Genomic DNA, 25,495 nt, shown 5'->3' with positions numbered 1-25,495 from the left:
ATTCAAATAATGAAGTTTGGTGCCATTTTTAGCTTCTAAAGATTTTTATCCTTCCTAGAATGATGATTATCCTTGGCCTTTACTATCCCAGGAGCCTCCGAGCCTTTTGTACAATTTTTCTTTCTTCTTTTCACTTCTTATTCACATGCATCTCTTATTCTTGTTTTTCTTATTTCTGCATTTAGTATTGATGCTTCTTTTGCTATAGGATTCAATTCAATGATTGAATTTTGTTTTTTTTAAGGTTATTTATAGAGTCACAAGCATTATCAATCCTTATAATATCATTTAAAAATCATATTCATCATTGAGATACCTATATTGGTTTACTAGTTCACAAATCTAGAATTTATGGAAATCCCTTGTAGCAAAAAGTAGTACTTTTATGCTATTTTCTAGAACATGTTAATGAGCTTCATTTCATTTGATTCCAATTTTATTAGTCCATAAAAACATTTAAGCTAATAAAAAAATTTACCCCAATTCATTTTCACTTTATTAGGTTAGGCATTAAATAGGTTATCTAGCTCTCTAGTTCTTGAATTTCCAGTTTTTATAGTAATTTTCTGCTATCTTTTAGAACATGTTAACATGGATATTTTGGAGTGATTCCACATGGAATGAAGTCCTAAGACATCCTACTGAATAAATAAATTTGTTCCATCCCATTTTAATTTTATTTACTTCGTCATTTAGTGTATTATATCCTCTTGTAGAAATTTTGTTTCGCTTGTAGCACTCCTATAGGAAGTGTAAACTTGACCAAATTTTCTCCAAAGGTTCGGTTCTTGTCTCTTAGGCTTTAATCATGACTCCCAGGCTCTAAATACATGATTTAGGAAGAATAAAAACCAATAGTAAATTCCTTTTTACAAAATAGATTAGGCTTATTGATTTGAATTCATGCTCTTAGGATTTCAATTACAAATCGTTGTTCCTCCCTGGGATTAATTTCTTTTCAAAGTAACATTTCTGTTTTTGCAATTAATTTAGGCTTTTATTTCATGAAATTCAATTCATTACATAATATCAAAGAAACAATGACACATTGTATGCTGCACATACAATGTCTTCACGTATTAAGTTTGTACGTACCCAGGGTTGATAATTTAAGTTGGTAGCCTTGGAAGTTGTATCATTCTTGTTGCAATACAAGGGCTGATCAAGGACCAGTGCAATAAAGTATGGATGCTTCAACCAAAACTTATTAAATTTGAATGGATGTACCTTATGACTATTCCAATTCAAGACTATAGGGAAGATATCAGATATTTTGATTGGGAGGATGCAAGAGTGCAATTCCTTTATATTGTTTGCTAAAGTTACTTGAACATAGAAATGATCAAGGCGTTTGGCTAATCCATACTCATCCCACCTTCCATTCCTCTAGGTGGGGCCTAATGGGTTTGGCATGATGTCTCGAAGGTGCTTCTGCTTGAAAAGTTCTTTGAAATAGCCTACCAAAGAGTCTGGAGGACAACGCGAACCCCAAATATCTGTAGAGTCAATTGAAAAGTTAAGGTCCCCTGCCAGAATGAGAGAGTCAATATCCAATAGACCATTATTATCAACACAATTCCATAAGTCCTTTATGTTTATGTATGGGGCATAAACATTAATAATGTGGAGCTGATTCTTTGTGCCTCTACGACCACCCGAGATAATTATTCCCACCATAGTACTATATGCTTTGAAGTAATATAATTTACGCTTCCACATGATAGCCAATCTCCCAGAGAGGCCTTTGGTGTTGATAGCACATACATACCATTTTGGACAGATCTAAAGCAAGTGTCCCCATACCTTATCCATGCTTTCCATACTTTCCTGTAAAATACTATCCCATAATTACAAATTTCAGTTATACCTTTGAAGGATCTTTTTTTGTGCATTGATACAAGACCTAAAACATTTAATGACATGATTGACATTAGAGAAGATAAAGTTCGGGAGGCTATGCTTTAAGGACCCGAGGTTGTGGGAAATTTACATCAAGTTGAGCAACTGTAAATGATACATGATATTCTTGGGGAGGTGGAGTGTCTTTGGAAGCATGGAAATGTTCCATCAAGTTTGATGGAAGAAGGGTACAATTCAAGATCTTTTTATATTTTTCCCCTTTCTTTCTTCTGGTAGTAACATTCTTGCAGGATAACAGGGGAGACAAATTTTCATGGTCATCAAAGAAATATTTTTTGATAGATAGGGGTTCCATGGTGTCTTATAATTCTCTGGCTAGGGTCTCAAGCTCCAAGTCATTCGAGAAATGGGAGAAGGTTCTATTAGATGGGGCCCCAAATTAGATAGGGGAAGAAAGGTATGGATCAAAGGTAGATGACTCATCAATGGAATGTAATGTTGACTAAGGAGGAGGAGGCATCAACGAACTATTTAAGAGTGTTAATAGGGGATTTGTGATTACAAGGGTTGAATATTTGATAATAGGATTATAATGAGTAATGTTAGGAGAATGATGAGTCACAAAAAGGGGTGGAAAATTTGGTGGACAGGGCTTGGATAGATGTCGTTCATTTGAATTTTTTTATGGGTGATAGAGAGGAGCAATACCTATCTTGACATGCAATTTGGTAGAGTGTTTCTAAGCAAATGCTCATCGCCCTTCATCAGCTAAGGAGTTTGATTTTCGAGAGAACTTATTGACTCTTTCTAGACATTCAAACATAACATGTCTCGTTCCACGGTATAAAAAACATCAGAATGGAGTTGCCCAATAATCAACAATATGTTCACTTGAATAGGGACCCCAATATAAGTCAATTTCTGTAGGAAGGCCCCTTATCATTGACCTTTTACCCAAGACCCATGCATTTTTTTTCCCCATTCCACTGAGACTACCCTAATCTAAGGTATAGAAATTTCCAATTGCATTAGCTATATCTCTAATAATTTTTCTAGTCCATAGTTCAAGTGGGTGTCCTAGGATTTTCACCGAAATGATGTTCATGTTTGGCAAGTCGATGGCAGGATTGAAACCAAAGGACCATCAATGTAGTGATAAATAGCCACAACCCTGTACCCAAGATTGAGAAACAATCAAATCTAGCCACGACCCTGTAACCAAGATTGAGAAAAAATGAAATCTGCCTCCATTGGGGTTAAAAAATGAAACACATACTATCCATTTTGAAGGGTGCTAACACGCATATGGTATTTAAGGAGAGGGAGCCACCAAATTTCAATCAATTTGTCCAATTATACTCCATTGTATTTACCGAAGACCCATCAGCCCATCAATGCTTGGGGTTTTAATTTAATGGATTCATCTCAATAGTCATCGGCCTCAAGAACTAAAACATGAGACAATTTTGCAACTTTGATGGCCTTCAATTTATGGTGGAAAGAGCTAGGTTTCACACTACATCCTATGTCTTTCTTGGACGTCTTATGACAGCTCAACATCTATTGGTCAAGAGAGGATGGCGAGATCATAATGTCATCCATTCAAACCAGCCAATCAATAAAGATCAAGTTAGAAAAGGTCTATCAAATTTTTCAAAGGCCTACCAAACCAATTAAGATCCATCAAAAGCACACATAGATAAGTTACCTAATCAATTTCTAGTGAAATTTTTAAGGATGGACATTTATCTTAAAGTTTAGAAACCTTGGCGAATCTCACTAGTCAATAATATGAAATGTGTAAAATGTTTGATGATATTTTTGTAAAAGTTTTCAAATGTCTAATAATTTTATATAATCTTTATATAAAATTTTGGTGATTATTAAGGTAAAATATTTTTATAGTACAAAATTTGGGCGAATCCTTTTTAGCAAAAATGGACATTAGCTAATCATTTTTCTAGAAAAAGCATAAAAGATTAGCCCACTTGTAAATATTAGCCCCTAAAATTTTCCATGTCAATTTGACCATGCTGATTTAGAATGGGGACCCGCCCAAAGGCACCACATGATACCTCATTTAGTCACGATCCAATTACCTATCAAGAGTGTGTCCTCTTGAATAATGGTCCAACGAGAAAGGACTTTATGGATGTCTAATCACATTCAGGGAAGTACATCGAAGGACTAACTCTACATGGGATTGGTTAGTCCGACAAATTTCTAATTGAGCACCGTTCCATATGCTTAATTAGATCACATTCTCCTCCCTAAAATCCACCTAATATAAAGGCTGACAAGTGTCTAGGAAGAGTAGGCCTACATAAAGCCCAACAGGATTCAAATTTAGAACCCTCCAAAGGTTCAATTGGATCTCTAGCAACCACCCAAAAACCTCCCAATGACAGGTGGCAAGAAATAGGACTAAATGGATGAATCAAATCCCAATCAGAGAACTTTCACAGCCAAACGTGGAAAATGTATAACATTCCATGTTGTCAGAAGTGTATTCCCCTATACCTTCTGCGCCAATGCAAGGAAACTGCATAAGGGGATAAATCTAAACAAATCCAAGATTTCCACTCCACAAATATTTCTGACATCCCATATCGGTAAATTGGATGGGCTTCTTAATTGCTACACTCAGTCATAACTGCATTGGCCAACGAAGACACCAAACACTAGTTAACCAATTAATGCAATCTTATTGCCCATTTGAGTTTGCAGGCAAACCCTGGGACGTTGTGAAACAACATCAGTCCTGGGATCGATTCTTCAGGATGTGAATAGAGCCTCTGTAGTATTGTATGCCTTGATACATAATATCCTTCCATGGGGTTTTCCGCATACCAAGAGAAGAAATGACACCAATTGAGATTAATCCATAGCCTACAAAAATGGCAGTTCCAACCAATTCATTATTTTGACATTTCTTCCTGATTATTAGGCAACTCAACTCCCCAAGCGCAAAACGTTTTATATCAGAAGGACATGCATTCCATGGTCCGTCATTTCTGCAAAAGGTGTTGATCAGTCAAATAGTTTTGCCAGTACTCAAATGCGATGAGATTTGTAGTATGATGGGTGAAATTTTTGTTTTCACATTCGCATTTCCAAATGACGGGATACAAATTCTCTCCACATTCTATGGTGACAGTTGGACCGTGGTGGCACACCCCGGCATGCCTTGTGCCATCTCCTTCACCTGTAACAGTTTTATAATTCATTTATACCAGAATATGTTTAATCAATCCAATATAGATTTAGATAATATATTATCAATTAGATAATATGAAAGTTTACAAACAAAAAAAATTTCAATACACGGATTCAGAACTGAAATATTGCAAAGAAAACATACGAGGATGGAGTTTGTTTCTTTCTACCAACGAACTCTGCATTATCAACCAAATAAAAGGGTTACCGTGTCATATTAGTGTTTTTGCAGGCACATGAGAAAACATTCTGACCAAAATAAATTGAATACCCGATCAATATTTTGTGCAAGAAACACGTCCCTGAAGCTCAATAAGCTTAAAACAGAAATGAAGACTTCATCCTGGCAGAACGTGAAAATGGAGCTTCCAGGAAACATTCAATTTGAGGGCATTAGAGACTTTATGGCTTCATCTCCTATGACACTAGGATCCTCATGTAAAAAGCCGGTGAAGACAAATTGGGCGATGATAAAGTTTTAGCCGAGGCAGGAGAACCGACAACTCTTCGCGTTCTCATTCAAATCATAGTGGACTGAAGAGACGACCAACCATGGGGGAAAATGAATAGGAAAATGAAATTCTGCTTCACCTAAATGAAAGATAACTAGCAATTGCACCACATGTTGCTGCAATGGAAACGCCGTAAGGCTGTAGTAAGGCTGTAGTATGTTATAAGAAATTTTAGAAACTGGATAAATATTGAAAAGAAATTATTTAACTGGATCATTCATATGAAGTTTTTTTTTACTTCTTACGAAAAGAATATTTTTACAAAGTTATGAGAGATATAGCAAAGATTTTTATTAGTATTAAAAATGATGAGGGAAGCCATTATGGAGTAATTTACTATGTTTTTGACTCGTGATTACATCATTTGCTTGTATACTAAGTAATAATAAATTTAAAAGGAAATCATAAATGTGGGCACATCACTGTTTTGGCCCATGGTCTTAGAGGGTGTTGATTATATGTGATGAAGCTGTTAAAATCTTGAGGATTTTCTATTGCAATATTCCTGAATTGAGTGGAGGGCTCACTTTCGCTGGTTTGGCTTCTTTTAAGCCATTAGAAATAGTAGATATATTATTCAATTTTCTGGTAAAGGATTCTAGGGTAAAATATGGTGTTCATGTATTTTTAATTGTTTGTGTTATCATGTATTATAAAACACATTTATTTCTATCTCATTACTCGACACTTGTTAATATTTGTTAAACATCGATAAGGATCAAATCTCATAAAAAAAAAATTGCATCTAAAATTTGATCTCTCTAAAAGCTTGGTAAGAAAATGAAAGAATTAATTTATTAATATAAAACTTTAAAATATTGTAGAAACAATTTATCAAAAACACAAATTAAGACAAAGATATTATCATCATAATATTAAAAGTCATATTTCATTGTATAAAAAAAAAAAAAAAAAAAAAAATTCTTTTAATTATTGACAAAATCCGATAAGTACACAAATTCATCTAACCGTTTGAAAGTCCTAGCATCACATTAACAATAAAGCATCAGTCGAAGGTCTGGCTAAGGGAGATAAGGGGCTCAGCGTTCAGGTTGACACATCTCAAATTCCAGATCCATTTTCTAAGGGAGATAAGGGGCTCATCCTTCAGGTTGACACATCTCAAACTCCAGATCCATTTTCTTCTATGTTCGTTTTCTCTTGTAACAAGAAAATGAGAAAATTAATTTATTGTGTTAACTAGACATTTGTTAACATTTGTTAAATATAGATAAAGATCAAATCTCTTTTCACTAAAAAAAAAAAAAAAAAACAATTGCATCTCGAAAGAGAGATTTGATCCCCTAAAAACTTGGTAACAAAACGAAAAAATTGATTTATTAATAAAATAATTTACCAAAGACACAAATTGATACAAAGATATTATTATCCTAATATTAAAATCCATATTTATATTGGATGAATATAGTGAATATGCATCAGAGGCCGTGCTATTTACCATGAAGAACAATAGAAATATATTTTTCTCCATCATCCAAGGTTGGCTCTGTGTCACTCTTTATTTCTTGAATTTCACTTCTTCCTTGACTCGCCAACTTCCTATAAAATACTACTACAAGGAAAACTATGAAATATCACCCTATCTTAAGAAATCATGACCAGAATTCACTATGAAGATATCCACTATGCTGAAAGGAAAACTATGGAAAATCTAGTTAGCTGAGAGTTCTTATTCTTAATGTACATTGAAACGAATACTGCAGACATCAATTGAGGAAGCCACACCTAAAACCCTATTCGGGGGGTTAAAGTGGCTATAAAATGCAATAAAAATAGCCATAAATAGCCATTGACGTTGTTTACACTGAAGCTCTTTACACACTTCTGTATCTAGATAAAGATTGCCTAATTCAAAGTGAAGGTAAACAACTGAATAGCTATCTATATCAATTTGGATAAGGATACCTAAGAAATTATTATTTAAACTAAAAATAAATAAATATCAAGATATATTTAAAACATGTATTATATTTATTAAAATAAATTGATTAGGTTTAAAAAATATGTTAAACCGCATTAATAATGAATTGGTTATAAAAACATAACTATCAAAATGGTATGCCAGACTCTCCGATGGGAGATCATCGCGCTCACAGAAGACACTCAGTAAAATAATTCTTTACATATGGTACAACAATTGACCTGTTTTTATTTGACCAGGATCCAATGCTTTTTCTAAACTAACTAATACCGGCCATGACGGGTTTCAACAACTATGATGGGTCTCAAAATTGCTTTCCTCCATGACCATCCCACAAGCTATGAAAGTCCAGAGGAGTTGATTTATGCATAACAAATTTGCTTATATGAAAAGCAAACACATTCAAATATATACTCATTGTTGATTTATACAGGATGAATATAGTGAATATGCATCAGAAGACATGTGCAATTGGTATTACCAACTACATTCAAAGATATACTCATTGATTTATAGAGACTAAATATAGTGAATATGCATCAGAGGACATGTGTTATTTACCATGAAGAACAATAGAAATATATTTTTGGATCCCTGGAATAGTAGAATGTTCACCTTACATGTAATCTTAAGTTAAAGATGACAGAGAAAGAACAGTAAAAGAATTATTGGCACAGGCTACCCAGGGGGCATGGAGCTGAGTGGGAATGCTACATATTTTAATAAAAAGGGCGTGAAAGTTGCCTATGAGCCAATATTGCATGTAAAGAATCTTTCGCCTAATGCTATTCTTCCGTCTGGAAGTTCTTCTTTGGTCGCTGGGTATGATCTATCTAGTGCGACTTCTTGTGTGGTGCCCGCCCGAGGGAAGGCCTTGGTACCAATAGATTTGTCCATTGCCATACCCGAAGGCACATATGCTCGTATAGCTCCTAGGTTCGGGCTTTGCTTGGAAGCACTCGATAGACGTTGGTGCTGGTGTCATAGATGCAGATTACCGTGGTCCAATGAGTGTTGTTCTCTTCAATCACTTTGAGCAGGGTTTTGAGATTAAGGCTGGAGATCATATTGCTCAGTTAATTATTGAGAAAATTCTCACCCCGCAGGTTCTGGAAGTGGAGGATTTGGATTCCACTTTCAGGGGAGTTTGTGGGTTTGGGTCTATGGGGGTTTAAATGTAATTTTTTGATGATGCTTGTTTATGGTTTTAGCCTCTTCGCGCCTGTTTAGAAGGCCATGTATAGGTGAAAATTGCTTCCATATTATCTCATTTTTGTAAAATGGATGGCAATTGGAATACCTGTGAGAAACTCTTTGTTCTTTCTTCATCAATAAATCTGGAAAATGATTTCTGTATGAGGAATTAGTGCTTTTGGAAGAGGCACAGGGCATAACACTTCCGAAGTGTTTCCCTCATCCTGCTTTCATGACTCTTTTCAAAAAACAGATAGACTGTGTCTTTAAGATAAGAAGAAACTTAACATTTTCCAATAGGTAGTCACAATTGGATGCATTGCCTCGACATTTTTATAATTCTGCTGAAGGAATGGTTTAGTTTATGAAAGTGATGGATGCCATTAAAGGTATCTTGCACATGATTACTTTGACGGGTGAATTTGAGGATTTCGAGGATGAACCTGAAATGCATTGCGCTCCTTGCCTAAGCTATAAATTCAAGAGTTATTTTTGTGATCTGTTGAAAGAGAGAAGCATCAGGAAATCGTTTCCTGTATGAGGAAGTAGTGTTATTGGAAGAGGCACAAGGCATAATACTTCGAACTTTTTACCTCATCTTGCTTTCATGACTCTGTGAATAAACAGATAGACTATGTCTTTGAGATAAGCAGAAACTTAAACGTCGATGTTTGCCAGTATCTAGACAAAGTCATATGTCATGTGATAGATATTGAAACAGAAAGATACCCCAAGCTTCAGTCCGCTTCAAGGAAACCTTTTCAAACTCTCATAGAGAGAAAAAAACATGAATGCATTCAGTACATTGAAGAGATGTGATTAAGGAACCTAAAGCCCGACAATTTTCTCCATCATCCAAGGTTGGCTCTGTTTCACTCTTTATTTCAGAAATTTCACTCCTTCCTTAACTGGCCAACTTCCTATAAAATACTATTACAAGGCATTTAACTATGAAATATCACCATATCTTAAGAAATCATGACTAGAATTCACTATGAATATATCCACTATGCTATCAAGGAAAACTATGGGAGGTCAAGGACTCAGCCTTCAAGCTAACATATCTCAGACTCCAGATCCATTTTCTTCTCTGTTCGCTTTCTCTTGAGCCTCTCCTTCCTTTCATCATCCTCCTTATCAATAAATCTGGGAAATTTGGAGAGTTTAGAGGTAGTCCAAGCTCACACTTTTCCGGCGCATTGATCTTCATTGGTTTTGTTTTGCAGGTGGGAAACGACTCTTACTGATGGTCAGTGGAGCCCATCTCCCCATCCACTTGTTTAACACCTGTTTGATAAGATGGGAAAACAAAATTTTGATCACAAATTTATTATTAAATAATAAAAACCAAAAACAATAATTAACTATCCTTCCTAGTCAAATAACTATTATATATAATAGCAATAAATTACAAAAACAATATCTACATTATATTTTCTAGGGTACCCAGTACGCTAAAGTAAACTAATTAAACAACCGGATGTTTTGAAATATCATCCCATCTCTTATTATCATTTTCTTTTTTTACTGAAAACGAATTTAAATTGCTATCGAGGTATTGGAAGTGTTATCAAATTGAAATCCTTGCCTATAAAATACTATTACTATGAAGTATGTACGTACCCAGTTTAAATTCACTTAGGTAAATTATTAAATGCTCTGTTGGTATACCAGCAAACCACCTTGTGAAATCCTAGACTTCTCCCAGCTTGCTGTAAATAGGCAGCTTCACTCTGCATTTTAAAACACAGTAAATTTAATAGATGTTGTGATTCTCTTGTTCCTTCTATTGGTTTGAGTCTGTTCATTTTCTGAGTTTTGTTTGTTTGTATGGCGGTTAAGCCTGCAGGGGGAATTTGTTTTAGCAGGAACTAACTACTACAGAAACGGTATTAAGCAACCCAATAGTTGTATACATTTTCTGAGGAGTGAGATGGCTACAATTCTTTCAATGGATTGAGAACATTGGTATATCTATGGCCAAGTTATTTTCCTTTTATCTTAAGAACCAGTAGTACTCATGTAGTAGATATTTCATTCACAGTCACAAAAGATCGCATTGCTCAAGAAATATTACTAATATAGAATGGAAATAATGGTTTAAGGACCCGGTTGAATATATGGCTACTTGATGAGCATTTTTAGGTGAGGGAGAAACCATTGAAGATACTAGGAAGAGGGTAATCGTGACCATCTCTGCCCTTTGGGCTGAAAGATCACAATCTGTCACTCTATATGACTTGGGAAGGACATGCTTCATTATGCATCACCCATCATTTCTATTTTTTTGGCTCATTTGAGAAGGAATAAAAAAGCTAATATTTCGATTACTTTGTTCTGAGGTGATTACAATTTATACTTACACAGGATAAAAAATGGAAGTATGATTACTTAGCTCATCATTGATTACTTTATGTACTTGTCACAACTGCATTTGTGCAGCAATGACGTATGGAAAATTGGAGTCAATTTATAGAGAAATTAGCTGGTCCAATATTATTTGAAGAACCATCATCTATAGGCCTTCACCAACAGCGGAGAGAAGAACCTAGTGATACACAAGAACCATTAGGTAGAAAAGAAAAGAACATAAAGGTAAATTATTAAAAGCTCTGTTGGTATACCAGCAAACCACCTTGTGAAATCCTAGACTTCTCCCAGCTTGCTGTAAATAGGCAGCTTCACTCTGCATTTTAAAACACAGTAAATTTAATAGATGTTGTGATTCTCTTGTTCCTTCTATTGGTTTGAGTCTGTTCATTTTCTGAGTTTTGTTTGTTTGTATGGCGGTTAAGCCTGCAGGGGGAATTTGTTTTAGCAGGAACTAACTACTACAGAAACGTATTAAGCAACCCAATAGTTGTATACATTTTCTGAGGAGTGAGATGGCTACAATTCTTTCAATGGATTGAGAACATTGGTATATCTATGGATACGTTATTTTCCTTTTATCTTAAGAACCAGTAGTACTCATGTAGTAGATATTTCATTCACAATCACAAAAGATCGCGTTGCTCAAGAAATATTACTAATATAGAATGGAAATAATGGTTTAAGGACCCGGTTGAATATATGGCTACTTGATGAGCATTTTTAGGTGAGGGAGAAACCATTGAAGATACTAGGAAGAGGGTAATCGTGACTATCTCTGCAAGCCCTTTGGGCTAAAAGATCACAATCTATCACTCTATATGACTTGGGAAGGACATGCTTCATTATGCATCACCCATCATTTCTATTTTTTTGGCTCATTTGAGAAGGAATAAAAAAGCTAATATTTCGATTACTTTGTTCTGAGGTGATTACAATTTATACTTACACAGGATAAAAAATGGAAGTATGATTACTTAGCTCATCATTGATTACTTTATGTACTTGTCACAACTACATTTGTGCAGCAATGACGTATGGAAAATTGGAGTCAATTTATAGAGAAATTAGCTGGTCCAATATTATTTGAAGAACCATCATCTATAGGCCTTCACCAACAGCGGAGAGAACCTAGTGATACACAAGAACCATTAGGTAGAAAAGAAAAGAACATAAAGGTAAATTATTAAATGCTCTGTTGGTATACCAGCAAACCACCTTGTGAAATCCTAGACTTCTCCTAGCTTGCTGTAAATAGGCAGCTTCACTCTGCATTTTAAAACACAGTAAATTTAATAGATGTTGTGATTCTCTTGTTCCTTCTATTGGTTTGAGTCTGTTCATTTTCTGAGTTTTGTTTGTTTGTATGGCGGTTAAGCCTGCAGGGGGAATTTGTTTTAGCAGGAACTAACTACTACAGAAACGGTATTAAGCAACCCAATAGTTGTATACATTTTCTGAGGAGTGAGATGGCTACAATTCTTTCAATGGATTGAGAACATTGGTATATCTATGGCCAAGTTATTTTCCTTTTATCTTAAGAACCAGTAGTACTCATGTAGTAGATATTTCATTCACAGTCACAAAAGATCGCATTGCTCAAGAAATATTAATAATATAGAATGGAAATAATGGTTTAAGGACCCAGTTGAATATATGGCTGCTTGATGAGCATTTTTAGGTGAGGGAGAAACCATTGAAGATACTAGGAAGAGGGTAATCGTGACTATCTCTGCAAGCCCTTTGGGTTGAAATATCACAATCTATCACTCTATATGACTTGGGAAGGACATGCTTCATTATGCATCACCCATCATTTCTATTTTTTTGGCTCATTTGAGAAGGAATAAAAAAGCTAATATTTCGATTACTTTGTTCTGAGGTGATTACAATTTATACTTACACAGGATAAAAAATGGAAGTATGATTACTTAGCTCATCATTGATTACTTTATGTACTTGTCACAACTGCATTTGTGCAGCAATGACGTATGGAAAATTGGAGTCAATTTATAGAGAAATTAGCTGGTCCAATATTATTTGAAGAACCATCATCTATAGGCCTTCACCAACAGCGGAGAGAAGAACCTAGTGATACACAAGAACCATTAGGTAGAAAAGAAAAGAACATAAAGGTAAATTATTAAATGCTCTGTTGGCATACCAGCAAACCACCTTGTGAAATCCTAGACTTCTCCCAGCTTGCTGTAAATAGGCAGCTTCACTCTGCATTTTAAAACACAGTAAATTTAATAGATGTTGTGATTCTCTTGTTCCTTCTATTGGTTTGAGTCTGTTCATTTTCTGGGTTTTGTTTGTTTGTATGGCGGTTAAGCCTGCATGGGGAATTTGTTTTAGCAGGAACTAACTACTACAGAAACGGTATTAAGCAACCCAATAGTTGTATACATTTTCTAAGGAGTGAGATGGCTACAATTCTTTCAATGGATTGAGAACATTGGTATATCTATGGCCAAGTTATTTTCCTTTTATCTTAAGAACCAGTAGTACTCATGTAGTAGATATTTCATTCACAGTCACAAAAGATCGCATTGCTCAAGAAATATTACTAATATAGAATGGAAATAATGGTTTAAGGACCCGGTTGAATATATGGCTACTTGATGAGCATTTTTAGGTGAGGGAGAAACCATTGAAGATACTAGGAAGAGGGTAATCGTGACTATCTCTGCAAGCCTTTTGGGCTGAAAGATTACAATCTATCACTCTATATGACTTGGGAAGGACATGCTTCATTATGCATCACCCATCATTTCTATTTTTTTGGCTCATTTGAGAAGGAATAAAAAAGCTAATATTTCGATTACTTTGTTCTGAGGTGATTACAATTTATACTTACACAGGATAAAAAATGGAAGTATGATTACTTAGCTCATCATTGATTACTTTATGTACTTGTCACAACTGCATTTGTGCAAGAAATTAGCTGGTCCAATATTATTTGAAGAACCATCTATAGGCCTTCACCAACAACGGAGAGAAGAACCTAGTGATACACAAGAACCATTAGGTAGAAAAGAAAAGAACATAAAGGTAAATTATTAAATGCTCTGTTGGTATACCAGCCAACCACCTTGTGAAATCCTAGACTTCTCCCAGCATGCTGTAAATAGGCAGCTTCACTCTGCATTTTAAAACACAGTAGATTTAATAGATGTTGTGATTCTCTTGTTCCTTCTATTGGTTTGAGTCTGTTCATTTTCTGAGTTTTGTTTGTTTGTATGGCGGTTAAGCCTGATATTATCCTGCTGTATGTAGTTTGCTTTTGTTGTATGTAGTTTGCTTTTAAAGACTGGAGCCCCTTCTTAAAAACGCCTATTATGGACATCCACCAGAATTATAACCTCTACACAGACCCATTAAATTGACCGTGTATTATATATATCCATTAAAAGTAGCACAACCATCACAGAGAGTCCCTAAAAGTAAAATCACGATGACGGGTTTGGCTTTTGGGGTCGATTTCGTGAATATCTCGTTAGAGACAGACAATGGGAGGGAAGTCATCGATTAAGTAAAAGTTCCTCTTAGCTTTGGTCGAGCACTTCGTTCCTCGTGCTTTTTCGGGCGAGTCACTAACCGTACCTTGATCTCACAAAGCGTCTATTAGATGGCTTTAAAATCTAATATCTGGATATATATATAAACGGATATGTAGATGCCGAGAGGGAATCTGATATAAAAGAGACTTCTCTTCCATAGCCAAAATGCAGGCCTGCCGAAGAAGAGTGGTTTTCCACTGATTAGCAGAGATAGGACCGTATTCTGGAAATAAGGATTAAAACCCCCACAAACTTGACAAACACATCGAGACCGCCTGTGGTTCTGGCCTTTGGCCTCTGAAGCAAATCTTTCATCATTTTCGAGGGCTTCTCTCTGCAAAGATGCATATGAAACACTATTAACAAGATAATCCATTTAATTGGGGTTTCATGGGGCGATTAAAGGCATAAGAAGCCTACTCCGTGGCTAGAGATTATGTGAAGCTTGAGCAAAATGCACTTCGATCTTGTGATTCCGCAAGTTTTGCAGGAATAACGGCGCAGATCCTTAGGACGTTTAGAGCCGTTCCCTTCTCCTGTGGCCATTCTGCAGAAACAGAAAACAATTCGAAACAGACTCAGTAGAATTAAATGAAGCATGTTGGGTATATAAAAAGATATATAGAATAGAGCATAACTGTGAGTAAACCTGTACCGGAAAAAAGGAAGAGACCTCTTTTCTTAGCTAAAGAATAATATATGTAAGCTACCAAGTATATATACAGATTTATTTCCGCGTGCGAGCTAAGAACAGGTTACATTACACAGCGGCCTGCTCAGCGAGATTTGAAGCAGCAAAAAAACCTGTGCGGAAAGAATATAAAAACTAAACTAAATTACATCCAACGATCTGGATTGTTTGAATCGTCTAACATCGGATCTAATGGCTCAAACAAGTACACGTGACAATTGGGGGAGTTGATTTCAGATGGGTACGCCTTACGGCGTAATCACATGTTTTGATAAAATTTTATGTCAACTTCTTTGGAATGTCGTAGAGACTTCTTTTTATCTCATCTCTACCACTCTCTAATATAATTAGATTAAAGAATTCATACATAAGAAATACACTAGTACTAATAAATTTAATCATTGTCCTAGTTGATTTAACAATATCTTATTTTAGTCAGTTTGTTTCACTGCATGGCAAACTAATTGGTATGTGTCCATATACCTAACTATAAATATTTCTATTATTATAACAACTTATAAAATACTAAACCTAAATTTAACAACTGAGATGAAAATATAAGAAACCCCACTTTTTCTCCTCTAGCAAATGGAATTTTGAGGACACTAACTTCTTATAATAAATGAAATTTGAATTTAAGTGGTAAGATGATGTTGTTTTAGGAATTTAAGTAGTAAGATGATGTTGTTTTAGGTTTTTTCCTTTTTAGGTAAATTAATTAATTAAAAAAGTACATAAATATGTCTGATATGGACATAAGTTATGGTTTTTTGGACATATGGTATTACAAGTCATGGTATCGTAACAAAGTTTATTTACAAATCAAGAATTTCCATGGTGAAGAGGGCTGAAATCCATGTCTAAAAATCATGTTGCATGTCATTTCACATATATATGTAATTAATAATCATAATAATTTAAAATAAAAATATTTTTTGTTAAATTTTACAATTTATTTTTTTAAATCTTGGCAATGTGGGACATATAATCAAATAAATGTTTTGATATTTATTTACTTTAAATTTTATAATGTGAAAAAATAGCATAACTACTTTTGAAATAAATCTCAACCCTCTAACTTGACTACTACTAAAAATGTTCCATAAATATTTCATAGAAGCTAAATCTTTATCATCCAATATAAATAATTGATAATTAAATTAAATTTTATAAGCTTTATTATAAAAAAGCATTCCTATTTGCGTAATTATAACAATATCATCAAAATTAATCATATCATCTCAATTAGACAAAATTAAAATGAAGAAAAATAATTACGTTATTTAAATTAACCATTCATAACTATAACATCTCAATTCATACAAAGAATTTTTTCTATGTTTTTTTCCCCGTGGAGATATGAATTCTAGAATCATCACTATTTTTCATTATTTGACATAAAACCCTGAAGTTACGCAATTTTCACATTTTGAGAGCCTTTGCGAATACAATCTTGTCCATATGCAAATAGAGTGTATTCTTACTTAACATTTTGTTAAAAACAATTAATTTTTTTTGCAACTTAGAAAGGAGTTTCACGACACATATCTAATTATAAAAAAAATTGAGTTTTATAAATAATAAAAATTAACTTTAGCAAATTCTTATGGATTTCTTTTGAAAAAAAATAGCGTATAACAAAATTATAAAACACATCAAATTACTGAAATTTTATTATGGATATCAAATAACTGCTCGGATTATAAATTTGTAAGGATGGAAAAAATAAATTCCAGTTAAAAATTAACTTATAACAAAATTATAAAACACATCAAATTACTTGAAATTTTATAAGGGATATGAAATAACTGCTCGCATTATAAATTTCTCACGATGGAAACAAATACTTCAAGTAAGTTTTTTTTGTTTATTTTTTTTTTTTTCTCTGCAAATACTAAAATCTATTAACTGTAAGGCAAAATATTTTTACATAGTGTCAACAAAACAGAACTGTCCCTTTACAGAAGCTGGGGAAACCAGTTACAAAGATCAAGAAACCAGATAAAAGACATAAAGAGTGACATGTTTTGCCGAGAAAGAGAACTGAGCGAGCACATAAACACAAAATCAATGCAATCCAGCACATAATGTGTCACCAAATCCCCAGCTGGAAGCCAAAAACAGTAGGACATTAGCGTTGAACCCTAGCCGTGAGCCTGAAACAGTAGCCGAAACAAAAAAAGGAGGCAGTCCCAGGTGGCGCTACCCCTCCTTTGCCGTGCCATTCTCAGAGCTTCATTGCCGCCCAAGTCGCTGCCAGGGATTGCCATGGAATGGCTTGCTTCACCTTGAGTCCCTTCCTCAGCAGCAGGTCCTATATCTTCAAGGGGAGGAAATTTTTTTGAGAAATTCCTCATGTTCAGACTTCTCATTTTTCCAATTCTCCAAGCTGTCTTTGTCCGTGGAATGCTCACTGCTTTGGGAAGGATCAGGAGCAATGCAGGCCAGAGGGGAGACCTGATTTTCCTCTTCCGAAAGAATAATGGTGATGTGAGTAGTAATAAGGGGCCTGTGCAAATTACTTTGAAATTTAAAGTGTCTGGTTTGGAAGGCACTGTTCCGAATAGGCTTACGACCAGAGCTTAAAGATGGCCCAGCTTCGTGGAGGGAGGGGGATTGAAGGGTTCCAGCGCAGTTTCCATAGCATGAATGGCTGGGGGATGCAAGCGGCTGCCACGACACCCCCCTGAACGATGCCTCTTGCCCGAACGAACCATGATGACAGAAAGGAGGTAGGGCGTAGATAGATTATAGACAGGAGAGACAACAGAACAGAGACGGTTGAGGCGAGAGAGATGCCCAACAGAACTTGCAGACTACAACACAATACAACCAACGCGTAAATCCAGAATAGGGGAGAACTTACCCTTGATAATGTTGACTTGGAGCTCGCGGCGATGAACCAGAATCAGTCCATCACCAACAGCCTCCGCTAACCAGGTTCTGTTGCCGAGCGATTGAGCATAAGGCATGATAAAACCACTGTGGAGAAGCATGATTATAACTGAGAGAATGTTGCGTCGATTAGCGCAATGCATTAATGCGAATCCGCCAACCGATCCAGAATTAATACCTTCCCCCTACTCGCATGAGGTTAAGTCCCGGGAAGCCACTGTCACACCTTAGACCACATACATAAAAAAAAATTAATATACGACTATATAATTAATCTTGCTATACATTGCTTGATGCAACTTTAATGTCTGCACGCACATTTAACTCACATAGAATTATTCACATACTTACTACCACACATTACACAGCTTATTAATCCTATGTTAAACTTCTGTTGTAATCTTGGTTTACATACGCTGCGTGGCAATAACATATGATGTCAATGGGTTTCGGTGTAACCTTTGACTTCTCGGTGGAACTTAGCTGTTAGTCCACCCAACAGTTGTAAGTATTAATGAGGCACAGGCTTTGGTGGTCCTGCCGCAGCTCTTGCAGGCGCCAACTCACCCTTGCCTTAATAACATCCGTCCTTATAGCGAGAGGTGGCATTGCTTGGCTCCTCTGGCCATGTGACATCTCGATCACCGTGTTCTCGGCCTTTTCGCCTTGCGTTCCCGCCCTGCATGGACGGACAGGATCTCTCCCATGGATCGAAGGGTTGAGGTTCGATCGAGGGTTTAAGGCATTACATAACTTCAACCAAGCAGTCACGGGGTTTATTCTTTCGTTTGTTTCCTCCGACTCCGTCTCGGCATTCCACCTCTGGTTCATTCTCATCAGCGTTATCTACTTAACCTGCATCTACTCCGGAGCTGTGCAGTGGCCGCCTTCAATACTACACAGGTAATGGTCTCGATTCTAAGTGTACCGCATGTATTTACAGTTGGTTTATTTGTTACGATTTCTTACAGACTTGTATTCTTTTGCTCATAGGGCACGCAGCTGGGTTATGAAACCCCACCGGTGGTGTCAAGCGGCTATCCATGACGGTTTCACCCTCGCAGCAGCCACAGGTAAGCTTTAAAAACTCGGTTTCTCTGCTCCTGTATACAAAAGCTTCGCGGTTCATCGATTTTAAGCTATTTAGGTTATGATTGCAGACCGCTGTTCGAATGAGGGCCTTCTTGCTTCGCTGACCGAGGTATTCTCCTCAGAGAGCCCTCATGACTTGCATTTAATTTTCTTTGTGACTGGTCGAGTCCATACCCGCCAGATTAGTTAATAAGCACGGCGGAACTCTCCATAGTTCGTTTACATGTGTTTATGGTCTTCCTTTGTTTGTATGGTTGCCCCCTTGCGGCATACCCGGATTTGGTTTGCCATATCTGCTCTTAGACATGGGGTTTCGGATCTGGCCGTGGCGCGCAGACCTGGTTAATGGATTTAGGCTTTGTTTGAAGGTTTCAGTCATTTAACGTATGAACAGCTGTAACATTCAAGATTTTACCACTCGGGTATTGTTCTGTTGTAGTCTGTATATAGAACCTTGTAATTTATATGTGAACTGTGACTCTATTTGCGCCCTCAGGGCAGTTTACATTTTGTATAACAAATGAATATATATACTCTGTGATTCTCACCGTACCAAAACAGTGTATGGGGTTTATATTATTAGTTGCTAGTTTTGCTCGTTTTCATAGCAGTATCCTCATAACTGTCTCAGGTTATAATGATTATTCCATGCCGTTCGCTCTGTATTCTTTATGCATCTGCCTTATTTGCTAGGTTTTGAATAGTATGCATTCGGTTAACTATACGGCAATATTTTGAACAGTATGCATTCGGTTATCTAAATAGCAATATTTCACTTCCTTCTTTCTTTACGAGAATGTGTATATAAGTGAATACCTGCAATTTCTTTTGAATAACATGCACAGGATTTTCTTGCATTTATATACTTGTCTCGTCTTTGTTTCATGCTCCAATGAACTGGGTTCTCTATTATTGTCTGTAAATACTGTGAATTAATAACGTAGTATGACAGAATACAAAATGATCTTCGCTCTCTTATTTTGCATCGTTACAGAACAGACTCTATTCGTCTGATATGGTTTATTTATGTTTCTTGTTTCCACATCAACAGTCATTCGTCTTAATAACTGTAGGTTTATAGGTTATCTCTTCTGTCGGTGAGACTGAATCCGACTACAGTCGGGTCTTCTACCCAGACTCAGAGGTTCAAACCCTGTTCCCGCTGTTACATTACAGTATCTACTTGTTTAATATCCGTATGCAACACGGTTTACTCCACTGTTAGCTTTTCTTTTCTTGGACGGTACCTCTGTCTGTCTGACGAGGTTATGTTATGTCTGTTATTTCATAACCAGGTTCTTGAATAACCCTTCAATACATCAAGAACCAGTCTTATCTAAATACATCTATGTAACCAGATTTACAGTGAGTTTAGTTTGGACCATGTCTGGTGTCTGACAAGTCAGTCCCTTAATCTAAAACTACATTTGTGCAGTTATAATATTATTAAGACAGTATTAAGGAAATAAAACAAAGCTCCTGTCTGTCTACTAAATTCACTGTGTATTCATAATCAATCAGGGACTTGCAGTCTGAATCCGTACCTGATTCACCAGAGTCGGAAATGGGTTCTCAGACAAGTCACCTGTACTTTGATTTTGCTCTTCCACACAGCCATGAGATCCATCTCTCAAACGAAATTCTCCCCCCGAGCCATCTTGCAGGCCTCCAGCCCTCAACAAGATTTGTGCACTTTCTGTGCCTGGTTATCTGGTCCTAACCAGACTTAACCAGTCTTCTTTTTTTGTTTTCCTCTTTTCTCTTCTTGGAAAAAAGGTCCCTTCTGTCTGTCCACACAGCACAGAACTTCCCCCCTACAGCCAGGACTTTTCCTGTTTTTTTGGGAGGGTAGTTTCCATCAGTTAATATAACTGATCTCTTTCTTTTAAATCCACCTCTTAGAGGCTGCCAGCATTTCAAGAAAATATTTAAATTACTTTCATCAAAAATAGTTTGTCACAGTTTTGTTTTTAAACATAAACAACAACTGTATTAATGTCTTTTACCACAGTAAATTTCATATTTACATAATCTGGGGTTATTACATCTCCCCCTCCTGTGATTGGACATCGTCCCGATGTCCGTCACCCTTAAACAAATTCGGGTAAGCTTCTCTAAGGAGTTCCTCATCCTCCCAAGTGGCCTCTTCAGGCCCATAATGTTGCCACTGCACCTTAGCTTGGAAAATAACCCGTTTCCGCAGCTGCACTTCTCTCCGGTCGAGAATGGTCAGTGGTTCGACCAGAACCTCGCCTTCCGGCTCGACCTGCAATCAGCAACAGATTAAGTTATTTTCTTGTTTAGGAACAAAGCTTATCTAGGATGACCAGATTAATTCTTACCCGAACATTCTGCCATTGAATCACATGTTTAGGATCGTAGACGTATTGTTTTAATACGGAAATGTGAAAAACATTATGGATCCTAATATGGCCTGGTAGAGCGAGTTGATAAGCTACCGGCCCCACCCTTGCCAAGATTTGAAAAGGTCCAAAATAGCGAGGTGCAAGTTTGGCACACCCGTACTTCTTCTGGGTTGGATTCTAACAAACACATGATCCCCAACTTGGAATTCTTTGAACCTTCTTTTTCGATCAGCAAAACTTTTCTGTCTGTCCTGAGCGGCTTTTAAGTTAGCACGCACCTTTTTTACCGTGTCTTCCATTTCCTTGAGCATCTCAGGACCAATTCGTAACCTATCCTCAGGTCCACCCCAACTTGAGGGTGTGCGGCACTTCCGCCCGTACAGAACCTCAAAAGGACTCAACTGTGTTGAGGAATGATATCCGTTGTTATAAGCGAATTCGACCAGGTGGAGGTATTCCTCCCATTGAGTTGGTTTCATCATAACACATGCTCTCAGCATGTCCTCCACTACCTGATTCACTCTTTCCGTTTGACCATCGGTCTGGGGATGATAAGCTGTGCTAAAGTTCAGCTGTGTTCCCAGTTCAGCAAACAATGTCCTCCAAAAGGTTGATGTGAACTTAACATCACGATCAGAGATAATCACCTTCGGAAGTCCATGCAATTTGAACACATTTTGCATGAAAATATGAGCAATTTGCACAGCCTTATACGTTGATTGTACAGGTATGAAGTGTGCTGCCTTACTTAACTTATCCACTACCACCATAATGGAATCATTATTTTTCTTTGTTCGAGGCAATCCGGTTATAAAGTCCATGGAAATAGTCTCCCATTTCCATTCTGGAATGGGTAAGGGTTGTAACAGCCCCGCTGGATGCATATGCTCCGCCTTAATCTATTGACATTCTAGGCATCACGCTAGATACTCAGCTACTTCCTTCTTCATTTTTGGCCAATAATATTCCTTTCGAAGAGCGGTAACCATTTTCTGGTACCCTGGATGCCCGGTATAATGGCTGGTATGAAATTCATCCAGAATCAGTCTTCTAAGACTATTTTCATTGGGTATATACAACTTTTTATTAAAATACAGCATTCCGGCATCATCTAGCTCATACCCCTGTTGTATTTCCTTACCAGACAGTTGCTGTACTTGCTGTTTAATTTGCTGATAAACAGCATCTCGATCAGCCGCTGTTTTTATCCTTTCAAGTAGAGTACTCTGCCACTTACTGACCGAAATCTTGCACACGCATTGTACCTTTCGACTCAATGCATCAGCTACTCGATTCTCCTTCCCCTTTAAATGTTTAATTTCAAAATCAAACCCGCTTAAAAAGTCAGCCCAACGAGCTTGCCTCGCATTCAAAGTGGGTTGGCTGAAATAATTTGTTAAGCTGTGGTGGTCTGTTAACAGCAAAAATTTTCTCCCCAAGAGGTAGTGTCGCCACATTTTCAGTGCATGAATAACAGCTGCCAGCTCCAAGTCGTAAGCAGAATATTTCTGCTCATGTTCCTTCAATTTCCTTGATTCGTATGCAATTACTCTTCCTTCTTGCATCAGCACTCCTCCCACACCTTCTTTACTTGCATCAGTACAGACCACGTAATCCTTATTAGGATCAGCTATACTTAGTATGGGCGCGGTGGTGAGTAAGTGCTTGAGCTGTTCAAAGCTCCGCTGACATTCTGAGGTCCACTTAAATACCTTTCCCTTCTTTTGTAAGGAGGTGATAGGGTATGCTACCCTTGAAAAGCCTTCCACAAATCTTCTGTAATAACCTGCTAGCCCCATAAAGGACCTAATATCTGCCACGTCCTTTGGTATGGGCCACTCCATTATAGTTCTGATTTTCTCAGGGTCTACTGCAATTCCTTCCTTTGTGATTACATGGCCTAAGTATTGTATCTCCTCCTTGAAGAAATCACACTTACTAAACTTTGCATATAATTGATGTTCTCGCAAAGTTTGCAACACCAATCTAAGGTGTTCCTCATGCTCCTTTCTTGATCGGGAGTAAATCAGAATGTCATCTATGAATATCAACACAAACTTGTCTAAGAACCTGTGAAACACACTGTTCATCAAACACATGAAGGTAGCACGTGCGTTGGTCAGACCAAAAGGTAGCACCACAAATTCATAATGCCCATACCGCGTTCTGAAAGCGGTCTTAGCGATATCCTCCTCTTTAATTCTGATCTGATGGTAACCAGATCGCAGATCGATCTTAGAGAATACCGTCGCTCCCTTCACCTGATCAAAAAGTTCGTCGATCCGAGGCAAAGGATATTTATTTTTGATCGTGAGCTTATTCAGCTGACGATAATCAATGCACATCCGAAAAGTTCCATCTTTCTTTTTGACAAATAGCACTGGGGCTCCCCAGGGTGATACACTGGGACGGATGTAATTTTTATCTAACAGCTCCTGCAGTTGCATTTTTAATTCTGTTAGTTCTGGTACACTCATACGGTATGGTGCCCGTGATACAGGTGCTGCCCCCGGAATCAGTTCAATGGTGAAATCCACATCTCTTTTTGGTGGTAATCCCGGTACTTCCTCGGGAAAAACGTCTGCAAATTCTTGCACCACCGGAATGTTACCCAACATGGCAGTTTTATCCTTCTGATTTGCGTAACCCACCTGAATAGCATAGATTTGACATTTCTTCTTGATGCATTTAGCTAACTGAGTTGCTGTTATGGGTCGAATCTGTACAGGATGTTTGATTCCTTGTAACTCCTGCTGCTCTCCACGGTCATCCTTATAGTAAATGGTTTTTGTCTTGCAATTCACTAAGGACCAGTGTTTCTCCAGCCAATCCATCCCAATCAGGATATCATATGAACCCAACGGTAGTACATTTAAATCTGCCACTATTGGCTGCCCTGCTATGGTTAAGGAGCAATTATTGACTTTGGCCAAGACTCGTCTCTTGGCTCCTGTAGCTAATTGGACCAGCCACGGATTTCTGAACTTTTCAGCTTGTAATTTACACTGTTCTACTATTTTTGGGCTAACATAACTTAAAGTAGCTCCTGGGTCAATAAGAACAGCTATAGAAAGGTTTGAAATTTTACCTTCAAATTCAACCATAGATGGCTGGTACTCCGCTTGGCGGTCCTCCAAAGCTGCATTAATTCTGGGTACACTACGTGCCACGTCCCCAACGGTCGATGCTTCATGAATTTGGGATATCTGGTCTGTCCCCTTTCGCTGTGGGCAGTTTTTAACATAGTGAGGCCCTCCACAGCCCCAGCATTGAACTGGAGGTCTGGTCATTCCCTCACCTTCTGGTCTAACAGGCTGCTCACTCACTCTGGTTTCACTTCCTGGCCTAGCTCGGGGCGCACTTCTTGTTACAGATCTACTGTTTAATCCTTTACCAGCTCCCTTACTTCCATTGCTGCGACCTCCCTTGCTGCTTCCAACCATCCGACTGCTCCTTTTCTCATTCCATCTTTTATTCGAAGTATCCCCCTTCTGCTTACTCTGCTGATAGCAGATCCTTGCTTTACGAATAGCCTCATCCATGGTCCTAGGATTGTCAAACTCAATCCTCTCTCTTATATATGCAGGTAAGCTGCTCACAAACCTTTGGACCTTGGCTTTCTCCTCCTTGATGTAAGGTACATAACGTAGCAGAGAGGTAAAGCGATTAATGAACTCGTCCATGGTCTGTTGTCCCAGTCTTAAGTCATGAAATTCCCTTGCCTTCTCATCATAGAAGCGCTCAGTCAGGTACCTTTCTTTGAAGTATTTCTGGAACTTCTCCCATGTAATGGT

The 25,495-nt window shown here is 37.2% G+C and overlaps 1 long non-coding RNA gene and 1 pseudogene across 1 annotated transcript; one reads left to right on the top strand and one right to left on the bottom strand.

The window, feature by feature from the left end:
- The first annotated feature begins 7,805 nt into the window (after window positions 1-7,805).
- On the top strand, window positions 7,806-8,705 carry LOC149155183 (deoxyuridine 5'-triphosphate nucleotidohydrolase pseudogene; annotated as a pseudogene).
- Window positions 8,706-9,500: 795 nt separating this feature from the next.
- On the bottom strand, window positions 9,501-10,907 carry LOC149155182 (uncharacterized). Its single transcript, XR_016262847.1, has 2 exons — window positions 10,348-10,907; window positions 9,501-10,011 (listed from the first exon to the last, which is right to left on the bottom strand). It is a non-coding gene; the product is annotated as an uncharacterized LOC149155182 (long non-coding RNA).
- Window positions 10,908-25,495: the final 14,588 nt, after the last annotated feature.

The sequence above is a fragment of the Pinus tabuliformis genome, chromosome 9 (assembly GCF_031772625.1).
Source record: "Pinus tabuliformis cultivar Carrire ecotype Pingquan chromosome 9, CPIR1, whole genome shotgun sequence".
Classification (NCBI taxonomy): Eukaryota; Viridiplantae; Streptophyta; class Pinopsida; order Pinales; family Pinaceae; genus Pinus; species Pinus tabuliformis.
The sequence above is the reverse complement of the archived record's forward strand: the minus strand, read 5'-3'. Positions and strand labels throughout refer to the sequence as shown.